Source organism: Stenella coeruleoalba, assembly GCF_951394435.1.
Source record: "Stenella coeruleoalba genome assembly, chromosome: 5".
Classification (NCBI taxonomy): Eukaryota; Metazoa; Chordata; class Mammalia; order Artiodactyla; family Delphinidae; genus Stenella; species Stenella coeruleoalba.
Genome location: NC_137150.1, coordinates 74,587,993 through 74,595,807, shown reverse-complemented (window position 1 = coordinate 74,595,807; position 7,815 = coordinate 74,587,993).

The following is a 7,815-nucleotide window of genomic DNA, read 5'->3' as shown; positions in this document are numbered from 1 at the left end:
GCAGCCCACACCAATGCTCAGAAGCAGTGTGCCTCAGAAGGCAGCAGGCTGAGGCGCCAAACTTCTCCGCTTAGCTTTTGCAAAATTTAACTGCTTTGAACCTCACTTTCTCATTGGAAAATTGGAGATAGCAGTCATTCCCACCACATAGGGCTATCATGCGTAGAAAGTGAGATAGAATATATGACACATGGCTTTGTGAGCTGGAAGGGGCTCCAGCACAGGTAGATCTTCTTAGGCCTGAGTTGCGTTCCAAGAGCAGAGACAATTCTAGATACTTGTTAACAAGTGGCCAGAGATTAAGCTGGGACCTCTGGCAGGGGTGAGGTGGAGGTAGGATGGGGGTCTCAATTAGAACATAAGTTCTTTGATGCCAAGAATGGGGTTCGTTTTCTCTTTCTTATGACACCCCCCTACCGCCTGCCACCTGCCCATCCCCATGCCTATTCCATAGCACTCAGCGCAGGGCAATCCCTAGGAAACACTCAACAAACACCAGTTGACCGATGATTGAATGACTTAACTGTGAAAGACATGACCTTGGACATGTCTTCCTCTCTTTGGACCCCATCTCCATATTGATTACATGAATGTTGAACTGGGTTGGTGCAAATTTTTTTATTATATAATCCAAGAATTTTATTATTTTTCTCCCATGGGGACCCCACATTTAAAAAAATCATGGCAACCAATGTCATTTAAAAAGATGTTAAATCATTTCTCTTTCATTCTAGTCAAATTCAAATACATTTGATGCTCTAGTTAGTCTGGGCAACCTTGTATCCAGAATATGTCCATATTCCTTTTAATTCTTTTACATATCAGGAAGAGCTGGTATTTCTGTAAACCATCAGGGCCCTGGGAATCTACTTAGGAACAGGTTCACTGGATGACCTCCAAGGTTCTATCCAGCTCCCCTACTGACCACTTTTTGCACTTTTAATTTTCTTAATCCCAAAAATGAGATTGCAAAATTAGCATCGGCATAGGAAAAAGGTCTTCCATTTTTTTTCTTCTATCAGGTCACCCTTTGAGGATTTGCAGACATACACCTCTCAGTCTGAAGGGCTGCAGGACTGGGCAGGAGGGCAGGAACCATGCTAACAGGCCTGCCCAGACCTCATTGCACAACAGAGCCAGCAGGGAAGAAGAAGCAGCCCTGAGGTCAGGCAGGTCTGGGTTCAAATCCCCCGTCCTCACTCATCAGCTGGCTGTCCTTCGGTCAGTTACTTAGCCTTCCTGATCCTTGACTGTTATTCTGTACTTTCTGGTCCATTTTCATGGCCACTGTGCTTCCTGGGCCCCCATTAAGACATTAGTTTTTTAAAGTGTTTCTCCAAGAGAACCCTCTTGCACTGTTGGTGGGAATGTGAATTGGTACAGCCACTATGGAGAACAATATGCAGGTTCCTTAAAAAACTAAAAATAGAACTACCCATACGACCCAGCAATCCCACTACTGGCCATATACCCTGAGAAACCATAATTCCAAAAGAGTCATGTACCACAATGTTCATTGCAGCTCTATTTACAATAGCCAGGACATGGAAGCAACCTAAGTGTCCATCGACAGATGAATGAATAAAGAAGATGTGGCACATATATACAATGGAATATTACTCAGCCATGAAAAGAAACGAAATTGAGTTATCTGTAGTGAGGTGGATGGACCTAGAGACTGTCATACAGAGTGAAGTAAGTCAGAAAGAGAAAAACAAATACCATCTGCTAACACATATATATGGAATCTAAAAAGAAAAAATTGTTCTGACGAGCCTAGGGGCAGGACAGGAATAAAGACGCAGACGTAGAGAATGGACTTGAGGACATGGGAAGGGGGAAGGGGGAAGGGTAAGCTGGGACGAATTGAGAGAGTGGCATGGACTTATATATACTACCAAAATTAAAATAGATAGCTAGTGGGAAGCAGCTGCATAGCACTAGAGCAGTGGGATAGGGAGGGTGGGAGGGAGGGAGATGCAAGAGGGAGTGGATATGGGGATATATGTATATGTATAGCTGGTTCACTTTGTTATAAAGCAGAAACTAACACACCACGGTAAAGCAATTATACTCCAATAAAGATGTCAAAAAAAATTAAAAATAAAGTGTTTCTCCACCTAGAGTTCTAAGACATATTTCCAAGCTAACATTTTTCCCTTCAAAACTAAATTTTGAGAAACACTGGCTGGACACCCTCTCTAAGACCTTCCAGGTCTGACATCTGTGGTTCCAGAATAGAGATCTCCATCTCTTTCATGTCGACACACTCACAAGAATCAAAATGAAATGAAGCTGTTGTTCATTTCGACATTTTTGACAATGGCAAAAAGAAGTAACATATAATTCAGATGGAGTTCCTCTTCCAGACATTAAAAAAGCCAGAAGAGTATGCAAATTTGATTGTAAAAAGGAAAAAAAAATCATCTTTAATTTTTTTTCTCTTCAATTCTATGGAAGGAATTTATTTTAAAACAGCATTACATTTCTCTGTCCACTTAAAAATATTTAAGAATATTTCTGTATGAATGAGTACGGCATGGCTGGAGGTGGCTTCTCAAGGCCCTCTGCTGTGCCAGATGTTACCCCTCCAGGTGCAGGATGACGGTGAGTACCCAGGGGCCCAGAGGAGGAGCCTGGGCAACCAGGAAGCAGTGGCCCCCAGGAGTTTGGAACAGCTACTGTTTACAAACCAATAAGCATGCATTTCACTGCTTGATCCACCGGTACAGCTGTACCAGCATGTACCACCCGAATACCAGTCTACACTCTACAAGTCAGTGTTAGCATAAAGAATATTTAGAGAGGAAGGATGTTTGGAAAATACTTACAAATCTAGTAATGTTAAAGTATAATTCCTGATAGGCCACAGAATTTCTATCTTCTAAGTCAGATGTAGGTGGTATATTGGCCATAATCGTACCAGGGAATATCTTTCCTGAAATTCAAGCAGAATCTCTCTGTGATATTTAAAGTAAAGAATGCTACATAATATTCTATGAAATACATCTTTCCTTCATTGATGCAGTCATTTTTTGTTTTCAGTGCTTTTCATTATTTAAGAGGGAAAAAAACAGTTGCAAAGAACATCTTCATGCACAAACCTTTCTACATATGGAGTCATTTACTTAGAGTGGATCCCCAGAAATGAGAGTATTAGTGCTAAAAACAGGAACATTCTTTTGGCTTTGGGGATAGCTCTAATTTCTGTGGCCAACACAATGCATTCATTTCCTGTACAGTTGGTCTGTTCTGGCAAGGAGGGATATTTCTCATTCATAAAACAGACAAAAACATGGAACTCAGGAAACAGCCTTGGACTTTCATAGCGCCCAGCTGATATAACCAAAAAAGTATAGGGTCGATTTGCTCTTAAAGTTCATTTCCAGAGCTGAGAGGCTCTCAAGTCTCCAAAAATAGGGTTTGCTGTTATAGAACAAGCAAATCCTATGACAGAGAACTAACCAAGGTCAGAGACCAGGTTCCTGGTTCGTCTGACTCTGTGGTTTTAGGAAATCACCTTATTCTGCATCAGTGTCCCCATGTAATAGCACCACTTTGTATTTATGCAGCCTGTGTACTTTTCCAGGGACTCCGACATCTATCATTCTCATTTTGACCCCGTGGCACCGTTCCCTTGAACAGTTTAAGTGAAGGGACCCATCTACTCCCGTACCTCTAGGACTAGCTCACAAATCTGAATGTCTATTTCCTTTCCCACTAGGTTCCATCGAGATAAAGACAGGAAGCATTTTTTCTACTTGGCTGGTCTTTGTTGCCTCCAAATTTTCCTCTAACTTTAGGATTCTGGAAGCTCTTTTTGCCATTATTTTAAGTTTTCTACTCCACTTAGGTCTGAGGTGCAGTTCTCCATGATCCATCCTTTGTAACTCACCTTTCTCGCATGTACTAGAGTTATAGTAATACCCTTCTGAACACAGGCAAAACCGTCGATCATGCAGATTAACACATGAAGAATCACCCTTACAGGGATCCTCTTGGCAAGGGCTTCTGGAACCTGAGATACAGTAGAAAGAGATTAAAAATCCATAGGATAACAACAAATAACACCAAGAAACATACTTTTAAATCTCCTGGGCTCTTTCTATTCCTTGGCTGTGTTACTCCAGGGCACACCCTTAGAACAGCTGAAACAAATACATATTTTCTTATGTTTCTAGGAAGTTTGTTGCTAAAATTCTAGAGCCAAGCGCTTGTCAACAGTAAAGGTCAGAGGTTGGTGGGTAAGAGTCTGCTCAGACAGAGACAGCAGTCTTCTAACTCCAAGGAGTAAAGAAATCCTTTGGACCTCAAGGATCCTCCAGAACCTTGATGTCTGGTTCTCTAACACCAGGTAGAACTCTCCAACACCATTTTAGAGAAAGCATCGTATTTTTTTTTGAAGATATGAATAATTGACTTACAGGGAAGACCAGGCCAAAAGCTCCCCAAAGAAACTAGATATTGTATTCTGGTTAGCATACATGGTATACAGACCCATGAGGAAAGGCAAGGGAGAGTAAGGGAACAGTGTGGACTAACTCAGTGATGATTCTAAGAGGAAGTGATGAACGGTCATTCTACTCTCTGGCTTTCTGAGTGGATGACCTGGGGTCTGGGTCCTAGGGGTCTAGGATAGGAGGGAGATTTAGTTTTTACTGCATATACTTTTGCCCCATTTAAGCTTCTTTTTCCATAACTGTGGGCCTTATTGACTTTTATAAAAAATAAATAAAACAGTACTGGTGAGGAGCTCTGATACTGGTTGGGAGTGTAAAATGGTGCGGCCACTTTAGAAGACAGGCAGGCAGCTTCTTACAGAACCAAACATACTCGTAACCATATGACCCCACAAGTGCATGCTTTAGTATTTACTCAGTGTAAATGCTGAGTATTCGCTTATTATTTATCAACTTATACCCACTCAAAACCCTGCCAACGAATACTTATAGCCGTTTTCTTCATGACTGCCAAAACCCGGAAGCAACCAAGATGTCCTTCAGTAGGTGAGTGGATAAACAAACTGCTACAGCCAGACAATGGAATATTATTCGGTGTTCAGGCCTTGAAAATTGACATGGAGGAATCTTAAATGCATATTACTAAATAAAAGAAGCTGATCTGAAAACGCCACATACTGTGATTCCAACTACATGACGTTCTGAAAAAGGCTAAACTATGGCAACAGTAAAAAGATCAGGGGTTGCCAGGGGTTAGCAGGGAGGAAGGGATGAATGGGCAGAGTACAGGAGATTGTTAGGAAGGTGAAGTTCGTCTTTATGATACCATAATGATGGAGACATGTCATTATACGTTTATCCAAACCTACAGAATATACAACACCAACAGTAAACCCTCATGTAAACTGGACTTGGGGTGATTATCATGGGTCAATATAGATTCATCAGTTGTCACAAATGTACCCTCTGGTGAGGAAAGTTGATAATAAGGGAGGCTATGCAGCTGTGGGGGTAGGGAAACATGCGAACTCTACCTTCCTTTTGCTTTTGCTGTGAATCTAAGACTGCTCTAAAAGCAAAGTCTATTGAAAAATAGTTTTATAAGAGTGAAAAAAGCAGGCTACCTGGGACACAGGAGGCGTAGTGCAGTACCTCATAGACAACAGTAAGGGTCGCCTCTCTGAGAAGGTGTAAACCACTATTCTAAGTAAAGTAAACGGCTTTTTAAAAGGCCTCAGCCACATTGCAAGGATGATTTGGCAAATCCTGGGGAAGAAACTGAGCGCAGCTCCATTCTGGATATACTGCTCATGTAACTCCTGGTGTGCTTTCTCCCTGGCAATAGAGGACAGACTTGTTAGGTTGTCTGTGTGCCAGGGATAAAATCACAGGATGTTACCGTGGGAAAAGGATTTTGGTGGCTATTTAGTTCAATCACATCTTATTAACAGTGCGTATGCTGAAGCCAAGAGAGAAGTGACTTGGCCCATGCCCCGTAGTTAGTGTAGGGCCAGAACACAAGAAGACTGCCTTACTCTGAGAGAGTGTCTGGGGAAGCAGAAACAGCTTTAAAAAGCTCCCTTTCGGGCTTCCCTGGTGGCTCAGTGGTTGAGAGTCTGCCTGCCGATGCAGGGGATACGGGTTCGTGCCCCGGTCCGGGAAGATCCCACATGCCGCGGAGCGGCTGGGCCCGTGAGCCATGGCCGCTGAGCCTGCGCCTCCGGAGCCTGTGCTCCGCAACGGGAGAGGCCACAACAGTGAGAGGCCCACGTACCGCAAAAAAAAAGAAAAAATGAGAAAAAAGCTCCCTTTCCTGACTGCAGGAGAACTGATTGTGTAGCTGTGTCCCTGTTGACCTAGCCTTCAGAGCGGCCCCTGAAAACATGAAAGAAGATTGGGAGCCAGGTTTTGATACAGGCTCTGGTTCCATTTGCTTAATCATCCATTTCTTAGATCTATTGCAGAACACTGGGGAAGACAAAAGAAGTAAGTATAGGGAAACATCAACTTGCTCTTTGACCCTGGGTAAGTTGCTGTCCTCACTGGGCCTCAGTTTCCCTAACTGAGAATAACAGGGTTTATCTAGACCCTTTAAGCCTAGGTTTGAGGATTCTTTAAGACCAGGGGTTAGCAAACTATGACTTGTGAGCCAATGCTGGCCAGTCCTCCGTTTTTGTAAATAAAGTTTTATTGATACACAATCAGGCACATTCATTTGTATATTGTCCATGGCTGCTTTGATGCTAAAATGGCAGAGTGGAGTAGTTGTAAGAGAGACCTTATCATGGCCCACAAAACCTGAAACATTTATTAGTTTGCCTTCACTGATAAAGTTTACTGACCCCTGCTCTAAACTTTGGGAAATGAGGCAAGTGCTTTCTGTTTCAATAACTTGGGCTTGAGGTCAATCATCATTTCTTAGATAGTAGCCCCAAATATCTGTCCTTTGGACCACGGCTCTGGTCATGTCCAGGACTGTTTGAGTACTGCTGTTGTTTGGCTTTTTAACCTCTCAGGCTCAAATTCCATGAATTAGCTCAAATTCTAAATTGTGATCAGCTACCTTTGTAATGTCATAATTTTTCCATAACATTTGATGAGGAATCAGGATAGAAGTGACTCTTTCCTTCAGTAGACCAGGGATCTAGACCAGTGGGGCTGGAGAGTCAGTGCTTATTTGCACCTGACCTCAGAGAAGCTGAAACTATTTGCAAAAATCTACTAGGGAGAGGGAAGCTGGAAAAGTAGCTTTTTAAAGTCCAAGTTCATAAAAATATTCCACATCTGGCAAATAACTTGAGGAAAGGAGAATGGAACAGGTAATCTTTTAGCATGTCTGCCATTACTATTAGCCTGTGCAACCCAGACTTTTTAATTCCAGGGGTTCATATCCAAGGACACCTTGGGTCTCTTGATATGCACTTCCCTACTCTGGTAGAACAAACTTACCTACCATCCTCCAAAATACTGTGACTCATCAGTGAGAAGCTTGGAGGGAATTATTCTTACCTGGGGTATTTGTGGAGGGAGTAGGTGTACTCGTTTTGGTGGTAGGAGTCGTAGGGTCTGTGGTAGAAGTAGGAGCGCTCGTGGGGCTGGTAGGAGTCGTAGAGTCTGTGGTAGGAGTAGGAGTGCTCGTGGAGCTGGTAGGAGTCGTAGAGTCTGTGGTAGGAGTAGGAGTGCTCGTGGGGCTGGTAGGAGTCGTAGAGTCTGTGGTAGGAGTAGGAGTGCTCGTGGGGCTGGTAGGAGTCGTAGAGTCTGTGGTAGGAGTAGGAGTGCTCGTGGGGCTGGTAGGAGTCGTAGAGTCTGTGGTAGGAGTAGGAGTGCTCGTGGGGCTGGTAGGAGTCGTAGAGCC